This window comes from Drosophila mojavensis, unplaced genomic scaffold (genome assembly GCF_018153725.1).
Source record: "Drosophila mojavensis isolate 15081-1352.22 unplaced genomic scaffold, ASM1815372v1 contig_151, whole genome shotgun sequence".
Classification (NCBI taxonomy): domain Eukaryota; kingdom Metazoa; phylum Arthropoda; class Insecta; order Diptera; family Drosophilidae; genus Drosophila; species Drosophila mojavensis.
The window spans coordinates 317,976-332,500 of NW_025318684.1; the positions used below are offsets into that span (position 1 = coordinate 317,976).

The 14,525-nt window shown below is 37.4% G+C and overlaps 1 protein-coding gene across 2 annotated transcripts in view; it reads left to right on the top strand.

Moving 5' to 3' along the window:
* Positions 1–5,217: 5,217 nt before the first annotated feature.
* LOC6585780 overlaps positions 5,218–14,525 on the top strand; it is a 15,957-nt gene continuing 6,649 nt past the window's right edge. Inside the window, exon 1 of one of the 2 annotated variants that reach the window (XM_032732936.2) lies at positions 5,218–5,391. The gene's annotated coding sequence lies outside the window, so the exon portion shown is untranslated. Of the gene's footprint in view, positions 5,392–12,998; positions 13,330–14,525 lie in introns of those variants that run through there. The other variant, XM_015160700.3, reaches the window with a different exon arrangement.

A 14,525-nucleotide genomic window follows, 5' to 3' on the forward strand; every position in this document is an offset into this window, starting at 1 on the left:
GAGCTAGAGAGCTGAAATTTGGCATGCATACTTGTGAGTAACTTTTTTATCGAGAATAATCGAAAAATTGATTTTGTTTTTTTAGCCTAATTTGAACATGTTTAGACCTGGAGTCTTCAAATTTGCGTTGTATATAAAGTTAATCGATACAAAGACTTTGTAATTTACAGATTTTAGATACCACGCCCCCTTCTCCACCAATTTGTAAAAAACGCATTTCAAGTACTAGTGCTTTGGAATGTACACACATAATCACCATATGATTACACTCTGAAAGTTTCATTAAGATCGTATGTCTACAAAAGAAATTATTTAACAAATAAATTCTCATAATATTGCCCACACTGCAGAGCAGCCCAAGCGCAGTTGCTGCTTACTGCGCAGCTAGCAGAGCGCAAGCTTATGCGTACGTGTGGATGCATGTGTATGTATGTGTGCATAAAAGAAGTGCAGAATGATTAGAATATAAGCTGAGAGGGTTCAGGGTATCTCCTAGTCGAGTAGTCTCGACTGGAGGTTTTTTACTTGTTTTGTCCGAAAGTTTCAAGAAGATACTCCATCTACTACATCTATTAAACAATTAAGTTCCCATAGTAAGCCAACGCTGTATGCGTAGGCCTGTGCTTGTGTGTGTATGTGCATGTGCTGTTTCTTTTGCAAGCAGAAAAGATGCAAAAAGTTATTGAAATATCAGTTCCTCGAAGGGTTCGGGGTATCTCGTAGTCGAGCAGTCTCAACTAGAGCACTCTTACTTGTATTTTGTACACCCTGAACTCATTAAAAATGGAGAATCAGGCTATTATGTTATTTGTGAAAATGTATGTATTAGGCAGAAGGTAAAGTACATATATATAATCTTGATCGCGGAGACGAGCTGAATTGATATAGCCATGTCCGTCTGTCCATCCGTTCATCCATAGGAGCATCGAGATCTCAGAAGATATAAGAGCTATAGACCTTTGCATGTATACTCGTGTATATCATATTTTTTCAATAACTCATCCGATTTCGATTTATCGAGAATAATCGATAAATTGATTTCGCTTTCTTCCAGCCTAATATTAATACTGTTAGACCTGCAGACTTCAGCTTTATTGTGTATATACATTTGCCGAACACAAAGAATTTTGAGTTTACTGCAAGTACTGCAGGAAAGAATTCGAAGATAAAGTGTAAATCACATGTTTCAATTTCAAAATGTACAATCCGTATTAGATATTAATGAACTACATCTTAAATATTCAATCCAGCAGAAAACGAATGCACCTACGAGGATATACCATATTTAAAATGCTTCAAAATGCCCAAAATGGCTCTCATACGAGAAACATTATTAAGACACTGCATAAGCACACAAACTATTTAGTATTGCCGCTGGATCTGGGATTTTTCATCTTCTTCTCTTCCTTGGGAGCTACAGACTTTTATTTTTAAATATACATAAAAATATTATAAAATTGTAATATAATAATATACGTATATGATCTAATAAAATTCTGTCAATCAGTCATTATTGAAATAGATTTATAGTTTTATTGAAAGAATCTGAAAATTTCTTTATAAGTTACTGGCTATGGGGAAGATAAGAAAATATTGCAGTTTTCTGTTAACATGATCTTCACGTAGGCCAATAAATTACGAATAGTTGATGTGTATTTTTTTTAAAGCTTCTACCATTTTCGGTTAGCATAAACGTTGAATGTAAATAGAGTATATTGCTTTTGTGCCATATCTGCCTTGCTATCTGTCTAGCTGTCTGTTTCTGACTCCTCCAGGCGTAACAAATCGGAAAAAAACATTTTCCTAGTATCTCCTAGATACTCCATGGCTAGTTCGAGCGCTAGGACGTTGAAATTCGAAATGTATACTCGCATTATCAATAATTGCCTAAGAAGATATGGCGGAAATATCTACGACCAACGGGGTCGTGGAAAATCGAGTAAAACTGTATCATCGACAGTCCGATTTAGGCACGGGATTTAATGTTACAATCCTATAAATATACATCCAACAATTATATATCGACGTCCATTGTAGTAATAAATCGTAGTACCCATTGAAAATAAGAAATGAGGGTATATTGGTTTTATTAAGTCATTTAATCAATGCGTCGAGCTGAGTCGATTTAGCCCTGTTCGTCTGTCTGCCTGTTGTCCGCCTGCCCGTATGTTGTAACGCGTTGATCTCAGAAGATATAAGAATTAGAGAATTATTGAAATTTTTTTTCCTAGGGCCAAAAATCGATAACTTGTCCCTTTATATTCTTATCGATTAAAAATATTATCGAAAATCAGTAACAAATTTATATCTCCTACATCTTTAGAGCTAGAGTCGCCAAATTTAAAATGTAGATTCATCTCCACTTTATAAAATTTCCATTTTATTTTAGTTTATATATATCCTTATTTCCATCCCCTCACCACTAAATGTGTTTTGGCAAATGCACTATAGTAAGAAAGCTCTAGTCGAGACTGCTCGACTACGAGATCCCCTGAAACCTTCGAGCAACTAGTGCAGTGGTGGCTTACAATGAGAATTTAATTGTTTAATAACTTCTGGAAATACGATCTTCATGGAACTTTCAGATTATGATTATAGCATAGATATGCATGTATTTGCCAAAGCACAAGTCTCAAGTATTTGAAATACGCCTTTTCAAATATGTGGGTGAGGAGTGGATATAGAGGTGGGGGTAAATTTGAACAAAAACCGAAATTGTATAAAATGCATATAAGTGTATACATTTAAAATTTGGAAACTGTAGCTTTAAAGAAGGAGATATAATTTTATAACTGATTTTCGAAACGGATTTTTATCGATACAACGGGATGAGCTATCGATTTTTGGTGATAAACTCGATATCCGCGCTATAGTAAATACGGACATTAAAAAATTCTCTAGCTCTTATATCTTCTGAGACACATGGACATACGGACACATGGACTACGTCTTCAGAGCCATCATATTAGTCCATTGGCGGCAAGAATGGCGGATGCTTTGGGTGCCTTCTCCTTAAGCGTCTGAAGTGGGTTATGAAGCGAATTTATAGCGAGCTGGTTTTGGTAGGCCCAAAATAAAACAAGTAAGAACGTTGCAGTCGGGCGCTACCGACTGCGGAATACTCATCCACATCCCATCAGAAATTTAGTAGCCAGGTTTTTCTCGTTTTGCCACGCCCATACTGGGCGTAGACATTTTTGGTCAGTTCATAAAACTAGCTAACGGTAGCCTAACTAAAAAATTTGGATGCTTACGCTCTAAAATCCCACTATATCTTCAGGTCCGATTTGTTACGGCCTCAGTGGGCGTCGACATTTAATTTTTTCATTAATCTTTATGGAATCATAACATTAGCTCACGTGCAAAATTTCAGCGTTCTAGCTGTAAAGCCCTTGGATATGCCGTTTAATCCGATTTACCACGCCCCTTGTGGGCGGATCAGGAAAATTTTATAAATCGGAGATATACATGAGTATGCGTTCCAAATTTCAAGTCTCTAGGCTCAATAGCGCCGAAATAAACTGCGCTCATACGGATAGACGGACGGACAGCAAGACGGACATTCCACAAAACCAATACACTCATTTCATTTTCGTGAATGAGTATGAAAATAAATCAATTACGAAACAAATCGTAAATAGATAAGATTTTATATATTCGATTGCGCATTCCATAATTCTCTGGAACCTATAAAGGTGAAGAGTTTACGGTAATTTTCATAATATTTCAGCAGTTAGGTTTGCACTTTAGAAATTTTGCTTGCTCATATAATTCTGTTATTTAGATAGCTGCTTACGATTTTTCAAAGAAATTTGCGAGTGAAAACACTTAAGAGCCTTAAGTGAGGAAACGAAAAATAACAATGATAAGAAATATATGTATGTGTTTTGAGATTTTCCTCAAAAATATTAGCGTTTATAAGAATTGTGTGCAGATCAGGGCAGACCCGATGGCAGCTCAAAGCCAAACGGATGAGCTCGAAAATCGGAAATGGGAATCTCCTAATCTCATTGTCTCTCCTTTGGCCGAGCAAAAATCATTCAAATTTGTATTTTGTTCTGGTCATCCTGCATTGAGAAATCGAAATGTTTTGCAAACAGACAGATAGGATTAAGATTTTGACTAAAATAAGCCTCTTTATGTTTTCACTTAAACTTACTGTACTGCCAAGTGGACTCTCGTTTCATTATACCCTGAACCCATTGAATATGGGAAATCAGGGTATAATGGTTTTGTTGAAATGTACGTATGTAACAGGCCGAAGGCGATGTGGAAGACCCCACCAAGTATATATATTCTTGATCAGGGGATGAGCTGAGTCGATTTGGCCCTGTCTGTCTGTCTGTCCGTCTGTCCGTATGCTGGCTAGAGACTTGAATTTTTTGAATGACTGTATTTATAGCGCGGATGTCGAGTTTACCTTTAAAATAATCGGTAAATCATTGCGGTATGTTTTTATAGATTAAAAACATTAAGAATGAAGTCAAATGGCAGTATAGCTAATTGTGAATGATTTGGCATTTTTTTAAATTAATAAATATTCAATAGAATATGTAGATCATATGCTGAAAGTTTCATTAAATTGTATTAGGTCTATCGACTTTTACTTCTCGACTTCTACTTTTAATAAGGATAAGATACCTATTTATATACATATATATAAAGTAACACAAAAAAATTATAATATTATATAATACATAGATGGACCAGTATTCCTTAGTCCGACACTTTCGGCCAGCGCAGGCTTGCTTATTTTAGACTGTGACTGTGTAATTGATAAAAATGCTCACAAAATATTACCCTAAAGTGTTTCGACGCTTTGAAACCTGTTCCTCACAATATCGCGCTGTCGAGTAAGTGGGACAGCTACACGGGCAAAAGGCAATATGTCAGCAACGACACTGAGGGTAGAGGAAAGCGAGTGTTCAGCTGTATGTAATTTGTGTATCGCTGAAACTGTTCAGCTATGTGTGTTTTGTAAGTGTATGTGTGTGCATGTATGTGTTTGCGGTTGCATGAGGAATAACGGAGAAACGAACTGTGGAGAATCGTGATTGGCTGCAAAAACCAGCAGTGCTTACAGAAGCCAATGCTACAACCAATCAAACAGCATGAATACGAAAAAGGGCGGAGCATTTGCAACCATATGTACCAAACTACCCCGATAAAAGCGTGCGGCCTGTCATCCATTTTTCAAACGCAGAGGCGCAAGGTAATTTTCGCTTACTCACCCAGACTCAGTTGAAACTCAGCGTCGACCACACGCACAATTTGCAGCTGAATGCAAGTTATTTGTCGGAGTTGTTTATCCATTATTCGCCTGCTGCATCGCGGACAGTTTCAAGCTCATTTTAATCGATTGATAAAATTCGCGATACAATACTGAATACAGTGATAATACACAAACATACAAATATATATATAAATTAAGCTTTTTTGCTGTAGTTGTTAGATGTTAGTGTGCGGTGTTGCACAAAATGAGTAGACTTCAATAATCCCGTGGCGACGACCGACGTTCTTTATTATCAAAAATCAACTAAAGTACAGTGACATAAATTCTTATATCCAAAGCTAGCCCTAAACCCTGATTATGCTGACATTGCATATTTACGCGAGGCATCGCATTACTTCGGGCAACAACATTGTTGCGCGTTGGAGCCACTGCTGCTGTTGTGCAATATCCGCTGGGAACGGCTACATTCATGCTGACGGCGCGTGATCAATCTGAACATTTATGTTTTGCTGGTCGATTGTGTTAACTCCTCCCCCACTTAGATGAATGACGTCCTCGGCTTTCTTGAAACTGTTAATTAATGTTTGAAGATCACGTTGACGTTTGTTCCTCTGATGTCTTTGATAGAGTTTCATCGAAGCGTAGCAGGAGAGTAAAAGGATGGCCACGGTTAGCCCAGATACTATTGGCCTTCTTACTAGCCCTTCCTCTAGTTGAGCAATATCCCGCAGATTTTTTATGCTTATCTTCTGCAGGTATGGCAGGCTTGGTATCTCTTGGTGGTCTGTTATATTTAAGAGCGCAGATACCGCTGGTCCCGGGGATTTCCTCACGTAGTTTTTTGGTTTTGGTATACGGTGTTGTTTACCTTTATCTTGTCGTCAAAGGTAAGGAGGAACGTCCCTTTTACCATCTGCTCGTTGACTGTAGCTGCTCCGTCGTTGATGATGATTACTCCATCGTCGACTATGGTTAGAGGTTCGAGGTGGCTGGGCCGAGTTGAACAATGTGCGGTGTCACCTGAGTGTAGCTGTTGAGCGCATGTTGTGTAGGGTGACTTCTTGCAGAACGTTATTGTGAGGGCTGTACTACAATTTCCTATTGATATTACATGATTTCCACAGTCAGCTAAATTGTAGTCTTCGGCGAAATTTATTATGATGCCGTTGTGTTGGACAGGGTATACGGTTAATTTTTTACATACTATGCTAGGCTTAGGATATCTTATAATGAAATGTAGAAAATTTTCGCTTAACAAAACTTTAATTTGAGATACTTCCATTAAGTCAGTAATAGTGATATTTATAGAGTGTTCATTAACAATGTTTTTTAAATCAGTGGAATCCAAAATGGAGGGGTTTACAATTCCAACCTTTGCAAGTGTTACTGATAGTATTAAGGTTTTTAACTCTGAGATAATTATTCTATTTCTTGTTAGCAGCGTTTCATATAAATGCTCTGTGTCTACTTGTTTTACTTTTGTGTTTTTTACTAGGAGGTTTACGGTGTCAGTTAGCTTATTAATTTGTTCCTGCATTTTTGTGTTTATGGTTATCTGCCTATTTTCTGACTCTACAAGTTCATTCTGTGTAAATTTTAGTTTCTCGAAATCATCATGGTCTGGCGTGCCAGCTACGACCTTTAGAACGGTGCCTAGCATATTGATACTCCTAGCATGTCTATGGTGGACATTTACTGTAGCTATTAATGTTTCTATATGTTGTATGTCTGCGTCTAATAACATTCTCATATGTGATCGGGGGAAATGGTTTGCTAATTCTTTCGTATTTTTTACTATTTCTGAGTATAGGGTAAGGTTGGTTGAGTGCTTCAAGTATTGGAAATCCGTCCAAATGGTTACGTATCCGTCCAAGATCGGTATGTAGTCCATGTTAGTATAGTCAGTCAATTTCGCTGTTATCGTTGTAGCAAAAAGAAGTATAGTCCAAATCCTAAAAAGATAAAAAAGGGAATTTAATGTTTTGCCTATCTTAGATTGTCCTTGTGGACCACCCTCCCTTTTATTAAGACTGTTGTCCCCAAGTCTGCGTCAATTTTGCCTTCGTTGTATAGTGGTGTCAGTTTGTTCCCTAAGCGTCTGTTTGTTTTTTCCAAAACTGTGTCGCCTATTTGGAATTGTCTATTGTGTCTTGTTTCGTTTACTCTATTTGTTAGGAGTTGTTGTGCCTTTTGAATTTTATTTCCTATCTCTATTTCGAGTTCTGGGGAGGATGAGTGGATTATATCGATTGGTCGTTTGTCCGTTACTGAGTGAATTGTATTGTTATATTCGATAGTTGCTTGAAGTATCGTTTCAACAGTGTCAGTAATTTTCCTTTGAGCTGTTAGGCATCTTGCAATGTCACCGAGGGTGCTATGGAATCTCTCGACTTGTCCGTTTGATGTACTATGGAGTGGTGGGGCATTTACGATTTGAATGTTATATTGATTGTTTAGCAGAGATTTTATTGTTTCGGACTTTATGGAGGGCTCGTTATCGCAATAGATCGTCTTGGTATGCCGGTAAAAATTTACAAGTTGTAAAATTGCTGATTGTATGTCAATTATTGTCCTTGAAGCGATGGGTTGAACAATTGCAAATTTTGAAAATTTATCTATGCACGTAAGGAAGTATTTTTTATTGGTTGAGTATATGTCTATGTGTAGTATTTCGCCCACATAGGAAGGTATGGGTGTTTCTCCAAGTATTTGTTTTTGTGGGTGACGATTGTACTTAGCTGTTTTACAAATTTTACAATTTGAAACAACTTCGTTCGTTAATTTTGTCATTTTCGGAAAAAAATAGTCTTGTAAAATCTGCTTCACATTTTCTTGGGCTGCTCTGTGAGCCCGATTGTGTTCTGTTGCAATTATTTCTTTCTGTTCGTTTTTATCAAAAATGTCATTTACTATGTACTTTGTATATCGAAATGTTGTTGTTGGAAAAGTTTCTATTAGTTTATGTTGTATGAATGCTAATATTGGTAACTCGCAATGGATTGCATTTACGACATCTTTTTTGACTACATCGCAAACTCTTTTGATTAACGAGTCTCTGTTTGAGAAATGAATTGTATGTCGGATTTTCTTACCAAATAGGATAACTGTACGATCAGAGGCTATATTATTTTCTTCTATTATAATTTGGTTTTGGAAACAGTTGATTGGTTTGTCTGTTGTGTCTATGGTGTATGTGAGCGATATTTCGCTGTGAATTGTGGCTCTGTCTGACTGTACATCGTCCTCTAGGGCATGAATATTATGCCGTGACAGTGCGTCCGCAACGTAGTTCTCCTTCCCTGGCTTGTAATAGATGTTTGCGTTATATTCATCTATAAAAGCTTTCCAACGCCTGATTTTTGCGTTCGGGTTTCGGTCGGATACTGCAAACGTCAGAGGCTGATGGTCCGTAAAGATATTTAAATTTTTTACCCCATATAGATAATTTCGGAGGTTTTTTAAAGCCCAAACTATTGCAAGTAGTTCCCTCTCATTTGTTGCAAAGATAAGCTCTCTATCCTTTAATGTTCTTGATATCATGGTGATTGGTTTTCCACCTTGTGACAGAACTGCCCCAAGACCAGAGGATGAAGCGTCCGTTGTTAAATCAAACGGCTTCTTGTAGTCAGGGTAGAGCAACATTACATTTTCGGATGCAAGAACCTCTTTTAGCTTCTCGAATGCCGCATGTTGACTCTCGTCAAATTTTACTGGAATTTTTTTGGATTGTCCGGCGCTCACTTTGCCATTTTGGCCTTTTAAGATGTCGCTTATAGGTTTTGCTATAGACGCGAAGTCCTTGATGAAACACCTATAGTAGCTTGCCAACCCAAGGAATGATCTGACGTTAAACAAAGTTGTTGGTACTTCATAGTTACGAATCGCTTCAACTTTACTTGGACATGTCTTTATACCATTACTTGAGACTACGAAACCTAGGTATTCTACACTTTCTTTGAAAAAGTGCGACTTTTCTGGTGAAACTCTCATGTTGGCCTCGTATAGTTTATCTAGGACCCAGGCGATATGCTTGACATGGCTTTCCATATTTTCAGAAAAAATGATTACGTCGTCTACGTAAACATAACAAGATTTTCCAATTTGCTCTCTGAGCACATCGTCAATGGCTCTCTGAAAAATACTAGGTGCATTTTTCAAGCCAAAAGGGAGCCTGCAGAACTCATACTTTCCGCTTCCTACAGAAAAGGCTGTTTTTTCTCTATCTTTTTTCGGCAAGTAAAATCTGGTGGAATCCGGATTTTAAATCTAGTGTTGTAAAGTACTTTGCTGTGCCTAAGTTGGATAAAATGGAGGCTATATTGGGAATGGGGTATTTGTCATCTATTGTCTTTTGTTTAGTTTTCTGAAGTCTATAACTAAACGTTTCTTTTTTCTTCCCTGCTCGTCGGTACCTTTTTTATCTACAACCCACACGGGGTTATTGTATGGTGACTGGGACGGACGTATTATACCGTTTTCTAACAGATCTTGAGTTTCTGTGTTTACGAATTCTGATACGCCCATTGGGTATGGATATAATTTTGAATAAATGGGATTCTCGTCCTCTGTTCTAATAGTTGCAATGACATTTGTATTATACGGAAGCGCTTCATTTGGTTCCGCAAATACTCCTGCTCGGGCTTTGAGCATTGTTTGAAATTCCGTTGTTATAGCCTGAGGGGCTTCTATTTCTTTGACACTTGTGAAATTTACGGCTGGGCATTTTAGAAAGTTAATGGTCTCAGAACCATAGTTTGTTGTTAGTTTCTTATTTTTGAAGTCTAATAAAACGTTGGTTTGGTTTAGTAGGTCAAGTCCGATTATACCATCGAATGTCGTGAGGTTTGGTAATAAGAAAAATGTTGTCTTGGTATTAAAAAGGTGCATTATGCATTTCTTGTCAACTACGTTGTGGCCATGGATTGATTTTAATCGAAAGGGTTTTTCTACCGGCGTAATATTTTTTTAGTTCTTTTAATGGTCTCACGTAATTCTTTGAGGCTCCGGTATCTATTAGCAACTTTATGGTTTTCCCTGCTATCGTTCTCTCTATGAACGGGAGCAGGGATTTATTCCTAAAAAATTGACCTGGTCGTATTCGTCCAATTCATTGTCAACGTCTTCTGTCTCGGTTTCTGCGATCGCTTGGTATTCGCTATTGTCCTGCTCGTATTCTGTATCTTCTGTTCCTAGGTGGTTAACTCTTTGCTGTTTCGGTCCTGTGAACCGTGCGCTACCGCTGTTTGGTCGTTTGTTTGCCTGTCCCTGGTTATTGTAGTTTTCGTATTGAGTGCGTCGTTGTTGATTTGGCCACTGAGTCTGTTTCGAGAAGGTCGCGTTTTGTTGGTGTTGCGTAGCCTGTCTGAAGCGAGAAGATGAGTCAACGTCCATTGGTTCTACCTGTTCTTGTCGTGGTGAGAATTCTGGTCTTTTGTAGTGTGGGCTTTTTCCTGGTTGGTTGTGTTTTGGGTCTTGAGCTAGAGTCTTGTCTCTGACTTGCTGTCTTTGTTCGATCTTCTGCGCTTTTTCTTCTATACTGCGGGCGAAATTTGTGGCGAACATATAACGTTCATGATTTGACTCAACTTCTTGAGCCAATGCCAATGCAGAGGGAAGATCAATTGGTCTAGCTGAGAATAGGACATCACTTAAGGCCTTCCTGGTTCCTGAGATGAATACTCGCAGGGCGTCTGCTCTATATTTCTCATTTAGCGAAGAGGCAACGGTGGTGTCGTAGGTCATGATTGTCTTATTTATAAGTAAAGTCAGTTTCTTTTCTACCTCGTCGTAGTACTGCAGTAGTGTCAAATTTCCTTGGCGGAGTGTTGACATCTCCTGTTCAATTAAGTATATCGGTCGTTTGTCGGAGTACGTGAAATCTAACCGATTTATAATGGCCTTAAAATTTAGAGGAGTGTCGAAAGAAGAGAGTACCATATCAGCAGCGTTCTTAATTTTGTTTCTTAATATTCCCAAAGCTTGATAATGCTTTGAGCTACCATCGTATTTCTCATATACCTTGTATGCGATATGCGCAGCCTTTCTCCAAGATACATAAGTTTCGCTTTTTCCTTCAAAGTCCGGGAGGGACTTCATGATGTCAAGGGTTTCGTTGCAAATAACACCTATTTTGATTTCTGCCTCCTTGAAAGTTTCTACCTCGGGTGCGCTAACCTGTACTGAATTTATACGTTGTTCAATTTCGTTTAATTTTCTATCAAAGCTATCTTTTTGAGCAGCTAAAGCGCTTGCGACTGCGCCTTCTACTATAGCTTTTAATTGATCTGAATTCAAAGCCATTTTTAAATTTTCTGTGTTGTAAATTTTTCGAAAATTTGTTATTAAATCTTGTATTTCACTATCACTCATAGGGCAAGTAAAGACAGGGAATTTTGCGTGCTGCGTTTTTTGTTATTAATAATTAATATTTAAAGGTTGAAATTGTATTTTTATTTGTTTTTACTCCTTAATTTCTTTTTTTGCAATGAACACTCTACTCACATGTTCTTATATTATGTTAGTAGACTGTATGTTGTGTGTTTCTTCGCTGATGAGCCGCTTCGTGGTGGGTGTCTTCGCTGCGTACTGCTTCGTCTAATGCTGCTTTCTTTTTTTCTTTTTTCGTTTTGGTTATGCGTTTTAGTTGTCTTGCTGTTTTTTTTTTGCACTTGTGGGGTATTTATCTCACTGAATGCTTGTTTTAATCGAAGTTTTAATTTCGTTTTTTTTTTTTTTTTTGTTTTTTGGGTTCGTTTCGGTTGGGCGCCAATTAAGCTTTTTTTGCTGTAGTTGTTAGATGTTAGTGTGCGGTGTTGCACAAAATGAGTAGACTTCAATAATCCCGTGGCGACGACCGACGTTCTTTATTATCAAAAATCAACTAAAGTACAGTGACATAAATTCTTATATCCAAAGCTAGCCCTAAACCCTGATTATGCTGACATTGCATATTTACGCGAGGCATCGCATTACTTCGGGCAACAACATTGTTGCGCGTTGGAGCCACTGCTGCTGTTGTGCAATATCCGCTGGGAACGGCTACATTCATGCTGACGGCGCGTGATCAATCTGAACATTTATGTTTTGCTGGTCGATTGTGTTAACTTATATATGTATATATATATATATATATGTATATATGTATATATATATATATATATGTATATGTCTACAGACGGGTGCGTTAATGAATTGCAGTGCTATAGCTAAATAAATTACATACATATGTATATATACATATATACAGTGGCTCACAGCTCATTTCGTGCAGCGGCAATGTGAAATTTTAAAGCTGTATTTCCTCTAAACCAGTAAAGATATCCAAAATATTTAAATGTCTGTCTGTTTGTCCGTTTGTCCGTATGTTGTAACGCGTCGATTTCAAAAGATGTAAGAGCTAGAGACTTCAAATTTTTTTTTATATCCGTATATATAGCGCGGATTTCGAGTTTATCTCCAAAAATCGATAACTCTTCCCGTTATTTTTTATCGATTAAAAACCTTATCGAAAACCAGGTCTAAAATTATATCTCCTACATCTTTAAAGGTAGAGTCTCCAATTCAGATAATTATTATACAATTTCGATTTTCGTTATATTTTGGATACCGGCTCCAAATTCACCAGAATCCCCAGTGAAGGTCAGCTGCCAGTATAAGCTAATTGTGAATGATTTTGCTTTTCTTTTTAAATGTCAAATATTCAATAGAATGTGTATATCATATGCTGAAAGTTTCATTAAATTCCGTTAAGTCAATCGATATTAATAAATTAACAAAATGTTTGGCTAATTAACAAACGCACGTGCAGCAACTACTATAGTTGTTTAGTTTAGATTTGGTAGATGGCGCTACAGCAGTGAATCTATTTCAATTTTGTCATCAGACTTTCGAAGTGAAGTGGCGTTGTGACTAGCAGCGCGACACTCGATCGAGGAGTTCGACTCCAGAGCGCGCAATTTATGTTTATTTTCATTGTTTCATAATATTTAATTTTCCCAATTGCAACTAGTAAGAACGCGTCAAGTCACTTGTTTTTGTTACCAGTTCGCAATTGCTTCTGCATACATAAAGGGAGGGATCATAGGGAGACAGAAAGAGTAAGTGAGAGAGAAAATGTAATCATGTGTATACATACATACATATGTATGTCTGACCTCTCGCAGCGCACTGATTTTGTTGAGACGAGCAAATACAAAGTAGAAAATACATGCAAAAACTCGAGTGATTCGATGCCTTTACGCTTTGGCATCTTTTTCATTCCGTTTTAAAGCTTCATTTATTCTCGCCCATTTTATTGAACCTATGACGTCTTGAGCTCGCTCCAATGTGAACTCACTCAAGACGTTTTTCGCCTATCACGCACTCATTCACTTTTTCGTTAATTATCGTTTCTTCGCTTTTGTTAATTAACATGGCTAATCAGTTGAGAGTGACAATAAAAGACATTGTTTAAATCTATCTAATGAACACATACATATGCATGTATGTACATATATTAGCGCTAGAATTTTTGAGGCAATTTATAGTTCATATCAATATTTTACACTGTATATGTTAATGAGTTTTTATTTCATTTATATTCTGAAACATATCGAAATTGAAATTTTGAAGCGTACTAAATGTGATTTTTTTAAGGCTGATTCAGGGTAGTCGAGCACTCTCGACTAGAGTTTTCTCACTTGTTATATATTAAGGCACCTCATTATTTTTCTATTCTAACAAATAATATTTAAAACTAAAATAAGTGGCTTTTCCATGTCACAGCTAATTTCGTGCACTTTACTTTCAATGACTTTATTACCCAAATATTCTTAAATTAGTATTTGGTATGACCTCCTTTATGTTTAATCATCTTTTTTAAGCGTGATTCCATCGATTGAGGAATTTTCGGGTGACTTTGCTGCAATATGGCCGTTTAGAGGTAATTTTTATTGGATATTGACCTTTTCCGTATGGGCATGTCCGATTTCTATAACGTTTAGGTATGATCACTGGTCTAGTGGATTGACCACATGTGGACAGTTCCAGATCAACCAGGACTCGACAAAACCCGATTTATGTTTTGGGTCATTAACCTGATAAAATTGGGATCGCCGACCCATATACATATATGCAGATTTGCGTCAGATGGGATGCAATATGTTTGGCGCCAACCAAATACCAAGCTCCACAACCAGCACCTAAAACCAACTATGAAACATGGCGGTGGCAAGGCTATGTTTTGGGCCTGCATGGCGGCTTCGGGAGTTGGAAACTTAGTTTTCATAGATGGCCGCTCCACGAAATAAGCTGT